Source organism: Xenopus laevis, chromosome 6S (assembly GCF_017654675.1).
Source record: "Xenopus laevis strain J_2021 chromosome 6S, Xenopus_laevis_v10.1, whole genome shotgun sequence".
Classification (NCBI taxonomy): domain Eukaryota; kingdom Metazoa; phylum Chordata; class Amphibia; order Anura; family Pipidae; genus Xenopus; species Xenopus laevis.
Genome location: NC_054382.1, coordinates 123149585 through 123167337, shown reverse-complemented (window position 1 = coordinate 123167337; position 17753 = coordinate 123149585). Strand labels below are relative to the sequence as shown.

Genomic DNA, 17753 nt, shown 5'->3' with positions numbered 1-17753 from the left:
AGTAAAAAATATCTGAATCCTGCTAAATATAGTTTGGGATTGGCCAAACCCTGAACTGAATCCAAGATTTGGTGCATTCCTAGTTTTATATGATTCTGTGCAAGAAACTTCAGATGTTTACAGTCACAAAATACACAGCCTTTTACTTTCCACCAGGTGAAGGCTAGGTACAGGGCACCTGACAGTATGCAGTGAAATTCTCCCTTCATTTACTGCTGTGGATAGGAATTGTCAGATGGTCCCTAACTGCTGAGCAGGGAAACAATCATACTTATGAACAGCAGGGGAAGCCCCCGCCTTACTTCCCAGCCATGCAGAACTCAAGCAGCTTTGTTTATGATGATCCCTAAGCAGCCCAGACCACACTGAGCATGTGCACAGTCTAAGGGGTATATTTATCAAAGAGTGAAGTTAAATTAAAATTTCACTTTCACCCATTGATAAATACGCCTTTCAAAATCCCATAGAAATGAATGGAGAGCTGCGGAATTTCACTCTAGTGGCGGAACTTCATTCTTTGATAAATTTACCCCTTAGTCTTGCAAAGATGTTTAACAAAGTTACAAGATGGTGACCCCCAGTAGCCAACTTTGAAAGCATAAATTATTTGTTTGATTAGGCTTGTGGTGCAGTAAGTTCATGTTTATATTTAGTATACAAAATACAGCATTTCTAGCCTTATTCTATTTTAGACTTTACATGCCCTTTAAAGTGAGATTTGGGCAGAATATTCTCTATATACTCCTGAAAGCCGAGCTTAAAGACCAGTTGGGTGGCTTAATACAACTATGATTTTCTGTGTCTGTATCCTTGTTATTAGCCAAGGAGGGTCCTAAGCAAAGCTTTAACCTTCAAGGAGGGCTTGAAGTAAAAAAAAAACACTGCCATAGAGAAAACAGATTCAGGTTATACTGGTATGGCCTTGGCTGGGCAATATAAAATGCATCATTGCATTGTACTCCGTCTTTTGAGAGTTTGTTATCTTATGTGATTCATATTGGAGATGAACAATAGTTAATCAATAACAAAAACTATTTTCCCTATGCCACTATATACATTAAAACACTGGAGACTAGTAACACACATATTTAGCTGCACCAAGGAGCAGATTGCACATTCCATCAGTTTATTTTCCTGTCCCTTTTTGGAATGAAGGGATACTTGCAACAGAAGCTTAATCCAGGAGCATCTGCTGGGTACAAGGTTTGCGTCGCATATCCTCATTTTGTAGCTTTGCAGTTCACGGGGCATCATTCATCTCGGATAGGAAAAGTAAAACTCGGGCATCGGAGGGCAGGGAGACTGAGGCTGCAGACAGAGAGGTCGATTTTATAAGCCACATTCCCAGGTGCTGAGATATAAAAAAAAATGGCATAGTTTTACGATCTTGGAAACTGAGAGAGAGGAAAAAAATATAATTTAAAAATGTGAATGGGTTCCTGATTTTTAAAAAACAGTTGTTGCCGCTGTTAGGGAAAGGAGAAAAATTGAGCTGAACACATATGGCCTCCGAGCAATATAGGCAGACAAGCAGAAAATGCAAGTAGTACATAAGGAACTCAGAGGCGGCTTTGGAATACAAATGAGAGGAAGTAGCAAAGGGCCTTTAATTCTTAGCAGGTAGCAGATGTAAGGATTCGAGAGCAGTAGAACATTTGTACATTTTCATGGAAAATATAAAAAAAAAAACGAATTTGTGTCTACAATTGCTTTCTATAGACTAATAGCTATTGACAACAAACCCACCCATGGATAATGATAAATCAATATTCACCTCTAAAGTCCCAGCAACAGCCCCCAGTTCTGATAGATGGCCTGGTATCATGTTTCTAGAAATGGGAGAGTTGTTTTTAATGAGCCACTTCAGTGATTACTCTTCCAGTGTAAACAATACTTTGTTTTGCTGTTGTTGAGGGGGAAAAAAAAGTAGATTATAAATGGAACGTATTTATCAAACTGTAGCAATGCACATGGCCCCCCACTGGGACACGGCAGTTTAATTTATGACACTTAAGGGTCTTATAAATTTATGAATCAACAAAACTATATATATATATATATATATATATGTGTGTGTGTGTGAACAGAACAAGCCAAGGATAAACACAGAGGAACAACAAGAATAAATATTAGCGTTACATTCTCTCATTATTAAGTCTTTTTTGTTTGTTTTTTCTGCACACCAAAACCTTATTAAAAGACAAATTAAAAAGAAGTCTCTCTGGGCTGCTGTCACCTTTCTGCTGTGTAAATTATGGGTTTACCAGCTTCTCTAATGCAAAGTTAGTTCTCTCCCTCTTTCCTGTTGACATATTAGGCATATTAGGTCCCAGCCCCAGCGGAGCTTCCAAATTATGTTACCATGGATCTCATCAATTATTAAAAGTTGCTATGTGTGAAAAATTCCAGCGTCAGTAGTCCCCTTTCATTTATTACTTGCCATGACCAGTACATACAGTTAGGCCCATAAATCTTTGGACAGAGACAACTTTTTTACTAATTTTGGTTCTGTACATGACCACAATGAATTTTAAATGAAACAACTCAGATGCAGTTGAACTGCAGACTGTCAGCTTTAATTCAGTGGGTTGAACAAAAAGATTGCATAAAAATGTGAGGAACTAAAGCCTTTTTTTTAAACACAATCACTTCATTTCAAGGGCTCAAAAGTAATTGGACAAATTAAAAAACTGAAAATAAAATGTTCATGTACTTGGTTGAAAACCCTTTGCTGGCAATGACAGCCTTCTTACTTATGAACAGCAGGGGGAGCCCCCACCTTACTTCCCAGCCATGCAGAACTTAAGCAGCTTTGTTTGTTTCCCTGTAGAGCAGTCGGCGACTTCGTAGAGATTTGTAATGGATTTTATTTTTGCATTTACATCCCCTTTACTGTTTCCAACTCCAGCTGCAGGGACAAAGATCATGGAGCCAGATTTAAACAGATAAACTGGGATTCTATTTGGAGGATTATTTTGCTGCAGCCACTGGTTCTGCAGAGTTGGAGAAAGTTTGTATTAAACAATACAAAAACGATAAAATCCACATTAGATTACATGATAACACAGGTCCCAGTGCAGTCTGTATATTCTGATTATTAATCAGTCTTACTGTAACGACTTCTGGCAGATATTATTTGATTTGTGCTGTTTTGATAATTTATGATGATCCCTAAACAGCCCAGACCACACTGAGCATGTGCACAGTCTTAGTCTTGCAAAGATGTATAACAAAGTTACAAGATGGTGACCCCCTGTAGCCAACTTTGAAAGCATAAATTATTTGTTTGATTAGGCTTGTGGTGCAGTATGTTTAGTATACAAAATACAGCATTTATAGCCTTTTTTAGTCTTTAGTTCTTTAATGGCATAGAGGCCTAGGCCAAAGTGTCATACTGATGGCAATATTGCACAGCAGCCACAAAGTCACTTTGGACTTAAAATAGTTTTGTCAGCAATTCTATGCTGTAATTTGATTGCATTTATGCATTAAATAATGTAGTAGAAAATGGTGCCAGAAAGTAATGCTGCTACATTTCATTTTGTATGAAAAACTGTCTAGTGCTCATGTCAATGTGTGATAAGAAAGCAACATGTCATCAGCCTTTCATAAATCACTGGAAGCACATGCCATGTATATTCTGTACTTGATATATTTACAGATTCATATCTGCAAATCACATCAGCGTATGAAAAGTATTTATGGAATGGATTTGACGTAAGTACCATGGCTTTGTGTCCTGGATTAATTAGTGCAATAAGGTGCAGAATGCAATGTATAATTGACACACACACACATACAGTAAATATTTGCATTGTTTTTTCACATTAAAGCACACCTCTTATTAAACCATTAATGTTCACCAAAACATGTCGGTATAGGTTATTCTGCATTGAGCCACATCTGCATATTTGCATTTATTATACAGGTATGGGATCTGTTATCCGGAAAAACATTATCCAGAAAGCTCCGAATTACGGAAAGGCCATCTCTCATAGACTCAATTTTATCCAAATAATACAAATCTTTAAAAATAATTTCCTTTTTCTCAGTAATAATACAACAGTAGCTTGTACTTGATCCCGACTAAGATATAATTAATCCTTATTGGAAGCAGAACCAGCCCATTGGGTTTATTTAATATTTACATGATTTTCTATTAGGCTTAAGGTATGAAGATCCAAATTATGGAAAGATCCGCTATCCGGAAAGCCCCAGGTCCAGAGTATTTTGGATAGTATTCCCATACCTGTATTATAATGCTTACAAGGTAACATATAACATACTTAGACTGCCATTATCCACAGAAAAAGCCTCATTATTGGTAAAGTGCCCCTGACTGTGGGAGTTCATCTCCCTCTTTGTTATGTCTATGGTACACATTTCTTGGGTGGATTACAGCCCTTTAACAATCTCCCTAGGCCAGGATATTTGTTAATTTAGAGCTATCACATGAGTTTTCTCTGGTTAGAGGGGTAAGGCAGTGGTATCCCATGTACTTTCATCTGTTTGCAATCACCATAGAGCCCCTGGCCATCAGGGCTAACCCAAGTATTATGGGATTTATGGGTACAGAGCCTAGAAGAATATCTATCATGGTATGAAAATGATTTGTTGGTATATGTTCACACAATTTGAACCGTTCCTAGGTTTTTGAGGGTTATGTGTGGTCTCCCCTTTGGACCCAGAAGCTGTTTGGGACATGGGCCAGCAGTTGGAAAGAACCTTTAGATACCTGTCAATAGAGGTCCACAGAGAAGGTTATAAAGTCATAGGCCTTATCCCAGGCATTTCTAAACTCTGGCCCGCGGGCCAATTGCAGCCCGTTTTCAATTTTAGACTGGCCCGCGGGCTTAAACAAGGATTCACCCATATAAGGGCAGGCCCGGATAAAAATTGGCGCCCAACTGGCCAGCCCGAGCAGAGATGATTAGAACCTATCTTCTTGTCGCACCGACAGTAGCGCAATCGCGTGTTAGTATGTACGTGTGACGTCATGACGTCACTGGATTAGGCACTAGTTCACGCCGGATGCTGCCACAGCAAGCTATTCATTCATTTTTGCTGCAGGACTTGTCTCCTAACAGGATGACTCCACCCACCATGACAGACTGCTGGCAGCTTACTACTTTGGGTGGCTGGTCTCAACATTTGAAGAGCCCAGAATGTACAACATGCCCACTCTTTTTACAATGGTGCAAAACTTTACTGAATGTTTCATGCCAGATGCATCTCTGGTGATGAAAACTTTTCTTTATTTTAAGTTTGTGTTATGTCACCTATCTGCTTTTATCAGTGCCATTGTCTCCTATGACTAAATATGTCAAGTCTTGGAGTGATTTCATTCTAGAGAAAGTATCAGAATATAATGCCATCTCACCTACTCCCTCTAGAACCCACTGCATAGGCAACTTTGCTGCCATCTCATGATGGATATCCATGGTCAGATGTTTTATTTCAACGCTAGTGGGTAAAGAACACCTGAAGGGGACCCATCCCACTGGGAACTTGGAAAGCCTTGAATAGTTTCCTATACGGGAGCTTTGGGCAGTCCTAGATATATTAACATGTGGTCAAATGCTTCCAGGGGTTAGTCACAAAACTACTCTGTAATGGTTCAAAGAATGTCACGCTGAATGGTCGGCCCCCACACATTTTCACTTCAACAAATCTGGCCCTCGTTGCAAAACGTTTGGACATCCCTGACTTTCCCTAACACCAATTATTGAAGTTAGTTTGGCATACTACATAAATGAAGGCAGAGGTGGTTTCCTGATTTAAAGCCCTGGTCAATCAATTATATAGACATCTTACTTTGATTTATTTGACTCCACATATGAAGATGGTAACAAACATTAAGCCATGAAGCTCTTTTAGTGAGAACCATCTACTGTAAATGTCCAAGTGGTCTGCTCTAGGTGATTATTGGTGCTCTATTTACAGTAGATGACCATGCTTCTTAAATTTGGCCCCCACAGGTTCAGGAGGTTCTACTGCCAAAAGTCTGCTTAAAGAATTATGTAACGTTAGGGAAATCTTAATTGCTATTAATGAGTAGTGTAATTAAAAACAGGCTTGACTTTGGCAAGATAGATGTGCAAAGTGGTCAATGCACTTGGACCTGCAGAGCACCCCCAGAGGGTTCTGGGAGTTGTAGTTAAAGAGCCAGAGCTTGCACAGTCCTACTTTCTGTATGCTAAGCCTGTATGTAAAGCTGTACTTGTATATCAGCTCTGTTATTTACATGTGGAAACAATGGACAAATACATTCCCATGAAACTAATAGCTGGCAAAAGCATTAACATTTCCTTTGCATGTCAGGAACAATCAATTAAAACCCATTTCTTTCTGACTGACATTTACACAAATGGATCACATCAATTAGCCTTTAGCCTCAATTTAAAAAAAGGTCACCGTAACAGCACATGTAACAATAGGTTTGTTGGTAGGCATGGAGATAGAACATTGACAGATGCCACTGAAGGTGGTGGTGGAAGAGACTTCTAATACAAATCAAGGAGCATCAAGCATACTCTGGTCTTTACAATACAAAAGGGGCAATTATGAACCTTTTTTTTTTCCCGGTTTGAAATATTTTATTTGGTTTTCACAATAAACCATAAAAATCAATATGATAACAAATAGTATGCAGAATAAGAATTATGAACCTTTTTGGAACCCCAAAACAAAATGGGAGGCATCACATTCAGTGCTTGATTTACAATTGGGCTAAGGGCACTGCGGTTGCAGATAATTTTGCAAAAATAGGACCATCTTGATATCCTAGGTTGTGTGTTTGTTGAGGCCATCTTCCACTGGCACTAAATCTAAACTTTTAACTTGGTCTTTCCAGGACTGGATTTCGGCCTTGGGCACCCTTAGGCCACAGAGTCCTTATGCCCAACGTCCTACTAATGCGTGTGCATGCCCCGGAGCACTGGGGATTTCACATCTGCAGCTGGGTGGTATGCCGCCCCTAAAATCTTGCCTCTGTATGCACAGGCCTTTGTGGCCTCTCCACAAATCCAGGCCTTGGTCTTGCATCTCTGATTTTTTCCATGACTCCGGTTTTAGAATTAAGAAAAGGTGGCAGCTTTAGCCTTTGAGGCAATCAAACTTCCCCTGACCACACAGTGTAATACAATAAGAATTCTTATTAGCCTTATTATACATAAAGAGATATTCACTTTAATGCAGACTAAGTTCACTCTACAAACATTTTTTGCAAAATGGAGATAGAAGTACAGATGAGGAAAGAAGAGCAAGACAGAGACTGTAGAATAAGTAGGAGATAGTAGGGCAAGAAGGGGGCAGTAGGGCAAGATGGAGACAGTAGTACAAGGTGGAAACAGTAGGACAAGTTGGAGGGAGTAGAAAAAGATAGTGGCAGAAAGGCAAGATGGAGACAGCAGGGCAAGGAAGAGATAGTAGGACAAGATGGAGACAGTAGGACAAAATAGGGCAGTAAAGCAAGAAAAAGATAGTAGGGCTAGATGGAGAGAGTAGGACAAGCTGGAGGGACTAGCAAAAGATAGAGACAGAAAGGCAAGATGGAGACAGTAGGGCAAAATGAAAAAAGCAGATCAAGATGAAGATGGTAGGTCAAGATGCCAAATTCTCCCAAACTGCACACAGTTGTAGTTAAACTATGCACTGTGAGTTACAATTCAACAACAGCTGAAGGACCATAAGTACTACTTTATATAAAAACTGGCCCTTGTGTGTTTTGCTGTTAGGCTCACCCTGGCAAAATGAGATTTCTCTAGTTATGACTTACATATGTTACCAATAAAATATTGGAATTTTGGAAGTATGAAATAGCAGAAGCATCAATTTTACTGGGAATTGGAGCAATAAAGAATGAAGCCTAGACCGGTGATCTGTGGACAGTGAAATTTGATAGCAGCAGCGAATTCAATAGAATAAAAGAATAATGCAGAGGTGACAGAAGTCATTGAAAATATAGTCAAGGTGAGAGATGATAAAAGGCTGCAGATTTGCAGAGTGAAAGGGAAACTTGTAAAATCCTGCAAAGAATTTAAGAATCTGATTGAGCTATCAGCTCAAATTCACTTTAAAAACAATTGTTTCTTAGTCATCTCTTGTCTATATTACAGGGAAGCCCAACTTCAAGTAATTCCAACTCCATCATTAAACTGCCTATATTTCCCAGTGAGTCAATGGTTTACCCAACTTGCAGAGAACAGGACAAGAGCAGCAGGTAATTAGAGTACTAAATGTTATTGAATCTTGAGAGGGACACAAGGGACAACAGTGATCTAGTGAACTAGATGAGGAAAAAGGATATTAAAATAGGAAATAGAGAGAGCAGTAGTCATAACAAGCTTATCACCCTACCAGCTGCTTGGTGGCCCCTATAGTGTCCTGGAATATTTCTCCAATGCTTTCTGAGCTGTAGATGGTGTAACCCCTTTTTGGCCACCCCCCTGTGCCAAAGGTTATACATCATACCATTTCTTACCAATTACAGGTCCTGAGTTCCCTTTGCAAGGTGAAAGGGTACTGGGAAAACTCTTCTCTGGCAGTGCCTCCACCCAATGGGATTCGGGAATACACCTGCAGGTGGCCCCATTAGGAAAACATTCAACACACACACTTGTTTTATAAAAATATCAACTTTATACAAGGAAGTGCAGATTAAAGGGGAAATAAACTGTAAAAGTACACATATGCATGTAAAAGCAGACTCACCCAAGGGCTCACACACAGAGCTGGCAGGCTCACACAGAACGGAAACAGGCATCCACAGCAATGAGAATCTTTACCCAAGAAATGCAGCTTTGATGAATCCATAGCTGAACTGTAGCTCCCAGCACTGTCTATAGCGCAAGCATTTCCTCATACAGTTTGGAACATCCAGAGCTTCAGACCCTCCTGATGGAGCTCCCAGGCATGGGGTCGCCTACCCCAGCCTCAGAGGCCTCCTGCCTCTACATCTTGGCTGCTGAATTCACTCTCTCCTCCAAGAAGTAACATCCAGCAGTAAGACAGCAGAAATCTGTAATGGCTGTCTGAGCACATGGCTCTCCCTTTTATAGTAAAGTGGTGCAGCAGCGACACCTTGTGGTATCCTCCGGTATGTGCCATGCTGCACCCACAATGCTCTGGCCCCAGCCCCTGGGAAACCCCATAGCTTAGCGATGTGGCTTTCTGTGGGGAATTAACCTGTCTGGTCCCTACAATGTATTTTCATTGGGGCTTGGGGAGGCAGACTCCCTCTTACATAAAAAAAACAAACAAATGTACAGCATTTTAAATACAATGCCTTAGAGAGTTGGGTGACACAATAGGAGACAGGTGTCAAGACTCAAATAAAACCAATTACATGTGAAGGGAAAGCAAGCGTAAGGGACTCATAAATGATGTTCTCATTTATTGTGTAATCCCCTAAGGTTTGGTCACTAAAGTGACCCTTAGTATATGGAGGGTGTAATTCCCCTTTTCCTGGGTCCCTGATCCCTAGATTTCCAGAATTTGGCAACTAAGTAGCATAATGCATTAATATAAAAAGGAATGCCATGCGGATTTAATGGCTTTTTGCCAGAGACTTCCCGAAATGGATGGAAGTCAACTGCGGAGTATGCCTGCTGAAAGCAGTCATACTAGTATCCATGGGGGCAACCCAGATCTCTGTGGTCTACCTTTCCCTGACCCCCTTCATTTTATGTAACTGGATTCTTGTTCAATTCTCTTGTGGCATCACATTTAGAAGATTAGTGAGCTTCATGGTGGCACTTAAAAAGCCAGGAAACATTATAATTGCTATATTTTTAATAAAAAGTCGGAACTTGTAGGTTCGGTCTCAGGCTCAGAAAAACATGTATTTATAATCTGTTCTGCACCATGTTTTGACACAGTTTTGAAACATGAAAGATTTATGCAGAAAGATATGGAAAGAGTTCCATCTTGTGGCTGGAGATACAGTGCTATACCCACGAGACTCTAACTTCATGATTTATATTATTAGCCCAGACCCAGTAAGAAAATATTTCTGTGTTTTATTACAGTGCGCCTATGAAGCTATTGGCTTTTTATGAAACGACACAGGCAAGAAAATCCCAGATCTAGTTAGGGACTTGCAAGTATATACAGCAACAATGTAATTAAAAAGGAATTCAAAAACGTCTCCTGCAAAACTGTTCAATAAGGTTTTCTTTTCTCCTGCTGAAATGAACCTGTAGGATGAGTTGCAGAAAGGTTTGGAATTATTCATGACATCCTTAATATGGTTTAACAGCCCTAGATTACCAGGTAAAAGGATCCAGATATATTAAAATAACATTTTTAGCATCTAGATTTTACAAGGTTCATTTACAAAAAAAATTATGATTTTATCTGGAAATTATACATTTACATATGGGTTTGAAAGATCCAGTTTTATTTACAAAAGGGCAAATAGATCTCAACAGGGAACCAGTAATGAACACTGGGGGTCTGGAGTAAGGAGAGATCTATATGTAGGTTATGGGACAAATAGCCTCAAGGAAGTACATATTTATGTTAAATGGAACATTACACACAAATTAACTTTTCCTAGATATAAAGGAGCCTTCTGTAACATTTACAGACACAACTGTCATCTATGTTGCAATATCCTGGAAACCACAAACAAATTAATTTCTGAGATTGGGTTTGAACAATGGTGAGACATTTTTCCAAAGCAAATCAGGCAGTTGGACATAGAAGGGAGTCACTCAATGTATATTAAAGATCCATTCAAAATTATATGTATCTTGCTGTTTCCTAGAGAATGGAGAAACAGTCCTTCCTCCACTTACTATACACTTACTATAACTGTATCGCCTGGTGAGATGTGAGTAAACAGGGGATGCCCCAGAGTGAGACATGGATGAGTTGAGAGATGGGCATAAAGACACTCCTCATGATGGCATGTGCTAAGACCCTATTAAGTCCCATCTAGAATTCTGTCTGTCTTCAAATATAAACTACATGGGTTTACAATGAGAAGTATGACCCTAGAGTTATACAAGTACTTTTTGGAATTGCCAAGCAGAGAAAAGCGATACGCTGGAGAGTATTGCCCATTTGGTATCATTCAGCAGATATGGGTGAAAGCCATCATGGAGGGAGCTGAGTAGTATATTGTCATTTTCTTAGGTATAAACTTCATGACAGCAACTGATGATCCAGAGAAGAAGTTCCCAGTTGACTTTAACCAATGTGGAGAACAATACAGAAAGGGTCAACAGAGCAATACATATTGGCCTAACTGGATACTTTCCCTCTTTAATTTATCATAAATTCTGCTTTCAGAAATGTCTTTGAAATGATTACCAGCCACAAAAATGGCAGCATAAATATGAATCCATTAAATGCCTCAAATAGAATAAGGCTAGAAATGCTGTATTTTGTATACTAAATATAAACATGAACTTACTGCACCACAAGCCTAATCAAACAAATAATTTATGCTTTCAAAGTTGGCTACAGGGGGTCACCATCTTGTAACTTTGCAAGACTAAGACTGTGCACATGCTCAGTGTGGTCTGGGCTGCTTAGGGATCATCATAAACAAAGCTGCTTGAGTTCTGCATGGCTGGGAAGTAAGGCGGGGGCTCCCCTGCTGTACATAAGTATGATTGTTTCCCTGCTCAGCAGTTAGGGACCGTCTGACAATTCCTATCCACAGCAGTAAATGAAGGGAGAATTTCACTGCATTCAGTCAGGTTTCTTATAAAAACGGTACACATTTTTTAATTAAAGTATATTGAAGATAGGTTTCTTTTTCATTAAAGAAAGTAAAAATGGGATTTTTTTTTTTGCCTTTACATGCCCTTTAAGTGACAATCAGCTAGGTGCAAGCATAAAACACAAAGGCCAGGATATTCTGGCACAAGGGTGCCCTGTACCTAGCCATCACCTGGTGGAAAGTAATAGGCTGTGTATTTTGTGTCTGTAAACATCTGAAGTTTCTTGAGCAGAATCATATAAAACTAGGAATGCACCAAATCCTGGATTCAGTTCAGGGTTTGGCCAATCCCAAGCTATTTTTAGCAGGATTCAGATATTTCTACTGGTTTGTCTGCTATTCTGGCACTGAAGAAGGGTTCGGATTCACTTTGGTATTTGGCCTTATCTGTACCCCTGGATTAGGGATTTGGCAGATCTCTGAAAACCAGGGTTTGGTGCATCCCTGTGTAAAACTGAAGGGTGGGTAAGTAAATGCTAACTTTCCGCCCATGTGACTCGACCTTCCCTTGGCGCAGAAGATGATGAGGTTATACTTTGTCTTTTATAGAAACTGGTGGTACAGATATACCTGGTTAGTTTCTATCCTGTCTTGCAATATAAATACAATTAATAATTCAATCGGTTTTTAACCTTGGATCATGGATTTTATATTCTACATACGGTATTCTACATATACTTTATATTGTGAGTCTACCTCAGCAACCCAATGCATTTGCTGTGAATCAACAGATATACTGGGGGTGGTAATTAGATCTTCATCTCTAAGGGGTTATTTAGTCCGAGTGCTTAAAACTAGAAAAATGATCGTTTTATTTTTTACTATAAAATTCACATTATTAATGCAAAAAAACTTGCATTTTTCAAGATTTATTACACCCCAAGGCTGCAAAAAGTGTGAATCCGAAAATACTCCATCTTTAACCTGTCGAGGTCCTGTAGAAGACAATGGCAGAGGCCCTATTTGCAAATATTATTGTCTGTGCTGGGTTTCATACGATAATCTAAACATTTCTGTCTTTTCCGCCGATTTCACAAATTCTTTGACTTTTTAGGTGACAAATCAGATAAATTTGGTTATTTCGTGTGGCAATCTGAAAAAGTTGTGGTTTTCATGCGCCGATGCGAAATTTTTGTGGTTTTCGTCAATCCAATTTTTAATGGTTTTTATTGATAAATAAGGGTACAACATGAATTCTAGTCTACCTTTTTAGAAAAAAAAAATCAGAAAAATTCGGATTTTGATAAATAAACCCCTTAAAGTCTGCGTTGGCCTTGGACTGTTCCTGAAGCCCAAAACATAGAGTGTAGCATTGTTAGCCTAATTTTTTGTTGAGGGTTTGTTCTGTTTCAAGGCCACTATTGTAACCCCCTTTCCAAAAAAATAGAAACATAGGGTACATTTTAGATGGTTTTGGTGCTACGGCATGTATTGCACCCTAAAACACAATTTATTTCAAGTCTGCTGCCAAATATTTGTTTCCGATGGTATGTTTGATTTTTTGGGTGAAGTAGCAACTATTGTGGGCAATGTATATCTGGTTGTGTTAAACATATAGTATAAGACTGCAGTGCCAGAGCCCAGGCTAAAACCTAAGACCAATAGAGCTCTGACAAAGATATTTACCCCTCTTCCCATTAACATTCTTTCTTCTCCTTTGTCATTACTTTTTTCTGTTCTTTTTTATCACCCATTTCTCTTACTTATATCTTCCTTGTGCCATTATTTCTTTCTATTTTTCTATTCTCCTCATCCTCTTTTTCTCCTTCTCTCTATTTTCCATTTTCTGTGCTGTGGATGGTAAGATCATCAACCATAGTTCTATTCATAGATAAAATGGCTCAGTAACAACTGCACATTTGAGGCCTTATTACCTGATATAGACAAGTTACAATTTGCAAACTGGTACAATTTATCATGTTCTTCACACACAATACAGGATTTTTGCCCAGGGACAAGCAATGCACAAATAAGGAAATGTAACCTCTAGCAGCCAACCGGTATGAATTTTAGGATGAAATGTACAAGGGAAACCTGGAAATATGATTTTAGATCTTTTTCCAAGTGATCCAAGAGTTTCCTGAAGAGCCAAGGTCTGAATGTCTATAGCAGTTTGATTGCTGACAATGAACTTATAAATATAGTGATTTGACTCTTTATTAAGAACCAAAACTAACTAATGTCATGCCTTGGATTAGACAAAGAGGGGTACAAGGTGAAACAAATGAAAAGAATTTTCTCCATTTAGCTGCCATTCATTTAACTGATTTACCAGCTCATTTGGTATTATTTACCTGGCTTTCTTATCTCCTAAATTGATTGCAGATGAATCAAGCACATTTGGGCCGATTTCTTTTGGATTCTGCTTGCATGCATTTTTATCTTACAAAATTCTGAACAAGTATGATAAGAACTCACAGTAAAAAAAAAAACCACAATCTACTTTAACTTAAAGGGATCCTGTCATGGGAAAACATGTTTTTTTCAAAACACATCAGTTAATAGTGCTGCTCCAGCAGAATTCTGCATTGAAATCCATTTCTCAAAAGAGCAAACAGATTTTTTTATATTCACTTTTGAAATCTGACATGGGGCTAGACATTTTGTCAATTTCCCAGCTGCCCCCAGTCATGTGATTTGTGCCTGCACTTTAGGAGAGAAATGCTTTCTGGCAGGCTGCTGTTTTTCCTTCTCAATGTAACTGAATGTGTCTCAGTGGGACATGGGTTTTTATTATTGAGTGTTGTTCTTAGATCTACCAGGCAGCTGTTATCTTGTGTTAGGGAGCTGTTATCTGGTTACCTTCCCATTGTTCTTTTGTTTGGCTGCTGGGGGGAAAGGGAGGGGGGTTATATCACTCCAACTTGCAGTACAGCAGTAAAGAGTGATTGAAGTTTATCAGAGCACAAGTCACATGACTTGGGGCAGCTGGGAAATTGTAAATATGTCTAGCCCCATGTCAGATTTCAAAATTGAATATAAAAAAAATCTCTTTGCTCTTTTGAGAAATGGATTTCAGCGCAGAATTCTGCTGGAGCAGCACTATTAACTGATTCATTTTGAAAAAAATTTTTTTCCCATGACAGTATCCCTTTAAAGATAACAGGCCAAGACATGATTGTATTTTATTTTGTTAGACATCTAATCTAAGTTATTTCTTCATACAATGTGGGAATTTAACTCTTGGAAATGCATTTTATAATTTCCCTAAGGCTCAATATGTCTACAGGAGACTGTCAAATAGTCATCTCCTAGAATGGAGCAGTCCTGATAGAACCCTCTGTAAAGATGTACTCTGACTTCAAATATTAACATATAATAAGTTCCCATCCCAAAAGAATTCTGTCTAGTTTCCTTTATTGCTGCCTCGACAATCAGCAATGATTTTACGAGAAATCATACATTTACATGTAGGTGTGACAGATTTAATTTACAAATGGGTAAATAAATATAATTTTAATAATATCCCAATGTAATGAACCAAGAGTAGGGAGGGATCTATATGTAGGTTATGGAACAAATAGCCTCAAGGAATTATATTCTTTGCCTGACGATGTTAAATAGAACATTACACACAAATGCATGTTTCCTAGATATACAGGAGCATTCTGTAATGTTTACAGACACAACTGTCAAATATGTTGTCATATCGTGGAAACCACAAACTAATTGATCTCTGAGATCAGGTTGCAACTATGGTGAGACATTTTTTCAAAGCAAATCGGGCTGTTGGACACAGAAGGGAGTCACTCAATGTTTACAAGGGCTTTTAAATGTTAATCCATTCAAAATTATGTGTATCTTGCTGTTTACTAGAGAATGGAGAAACTGTTTACTAGAAGCTGTTTACTAGAGAATGGAGAAACTGTTTACTAGAAGCTGTTTACTAGCGAATGGAGAAACAGTCCTTCCTCCACTTTATGCCATTTGGGGGAATGCCATTGGTACAGACTGTAATCTTATTGCATGGGATGGGTGTGAAGACACTCCTCATGATGGAATGATGGAAAAAGACAAAACCCTGTTTAAGGCTCTTGATCTTGAAGGATCGACTACTTTGGTATACGAGAAGAATTATGACCCTAGAGTTAAAGAAGTGCTTTATAAAATTTCCAAACAGAGAAAAGTGGTACACTGGAGAGCATTGCTCCTTTGGTATCTTACAGCATATGTGGGTGAAACACATCATGGAGGAAGCTTAGTTGTGTATTGGCATTGTCAACAGAATATTACATATTGGCCTAACTGGATACTTTCCTTTCTTTAACTCATCATAAATTTGGCTTTGAGAAATGTCTCAGAACTGGCTCAAATTTATTTTAAGTCCATCTCTCCTTGTCATCTCTCTGCTTCTCTTTAGTTTGCATTTCTTTTCTCCTTCTTCTTCCCTTCTGGACCTGTCTTCTCTCCACTCTGCCTACCCATGCCCCAGAGCCAATATGGGCAGATGTCCAGACACATTCCCACCACAATCTTGAGCAAAACTAACTTAACTTAACTTCTCTTACCTGACCACTAAAATCTACTTTCAGCTTTACTCTGAGTAGATTTGAGGAGAGGCAGGACAGAAATGGACAGGGAGTCCATCATTATGTTTGCATGATATTCATGAATGGTTTCATTTGGAACATAATAAACATAAATTTTAACTGCAACTTTCCCTGTGTGCTTTATATAAATATGCTGTATGTTTTCTCTGCAGTGAACCAGAGAGTAGGTCTAAAAAAATCAGCAATAACAGGGTTAATTCACCTGTTTGGTTTCCCTTGGCTGACCCTTATTATTTCCAATCCACGGTCTTTACATCCATCCTGCTGTTTTCACGGCTCTCTCTCTGGAGACTCCAATGACCTTTCCCTGTTACAAAAGCCACTGAAGATTGTGTTTTGTTGTTAGCTGATTTTGTGACTTAGCTTCTCTTTTGTAAACCACAAGGCCTCAAAACACACATTTCTACTTCCACCTGAGATGATGATTTGCAAATGCCATGCATTAAATATCTATAGCATCATGTTCCGTGTTGGGCTTTGAAGAACAGTGCAGAAGGATGGTTAAAGGGCCAGAGGATGCAAAAGACAAATACCGCAAAGTACTGGCAGCCCAATTAGGGGTGAGACATTTCTTTCAAGTGATAAATAATAGTTTTTAGGCAAGAAAAGTAGCCAAATTCATGCCTTTATAGTGCAGCTAGCAAAGAAACCAAGCAGGTCTAGGTTGACAAGCTGAGCTAATGTAAGCAAGCTGAGAACCTATCAAGCTTTGCTAGACCTTGACCTTCTCAGGGCCACCAAGGAAGCTTCAAAAACATAATGGACAATCAAAGAGATGTCCCTCTTCAGTATGCAGTTTATATAGACAGTCACAGCAGGTCTATCAGAAGTCAAAATCTAGGTTACCATTGGCAGTAGGGATGTCTTAGGCTGACCCATAACAGACAGTGACCACACCCCCCTCCCACTTACCGTTCAGATCAGTCACATGACAAAATACGAATCCATACTTCTCTCTTTCCCGGAAAGCAGTAAAAAGAAGCACGGGAGTCAATAACATTTACAAAAACCATTGCAAAAACATTATACAACATTATCCATTGATTTCAGACATAAGTAAACCTATTTGTTTTATAAGCGGTATTTTTTTAAACTACCTGTGCAATTTTACTCTTGGACCAATGGTTATGGTTGGGTAGCAGCGCATTCCAAGTCTTTCTTCCTGTGCCGCCGTTAGAGAACAGAATTAAACACCAACGAGAAGCATTTGATGATGATGAGAGATAAAATTGCAGTGTTTGATAATGCAAAGCTTTAGCACTTTATAAGCATAGCGCACAGACACTCTATCATTATTCCACATAGAATATATTCTTCAGCTAATAAAACATTATAACCATCTTCAGATAGCAATTGGCAATCTCGCCAGACGGTTACAATGACCGGAGTTGTCTCTGACACTTTCATTACAAAGTGACTTCCATTTCTTGATTAAGGCAGAGTGCCGGTATATTACTATGATTAGGCTGCTG

General features: G+C 38.9%; 1 long non-coding RNA gene across 1 annotated transcript; it reads right to left on the bottom strand.

The window, feature by feature from the left end:
• Positions 1–639: 639 nt before the first annotated feature.
• LOC121395268 lies at positions 640–17237 on the bottom strand. The gene is made up of 3 exons (XR_005962372.1): positions 17194–17237; positions 1775–1903; positions 640–1308 (listed from the first exon to the last, which is right to left on the bottom strand). It is a non-coding gene; the product is annotated as an uncharacterized LOC121395268 (long non-coding RNA).
• Positions 17238–17753: the final 516 nt, after the last annotated feature.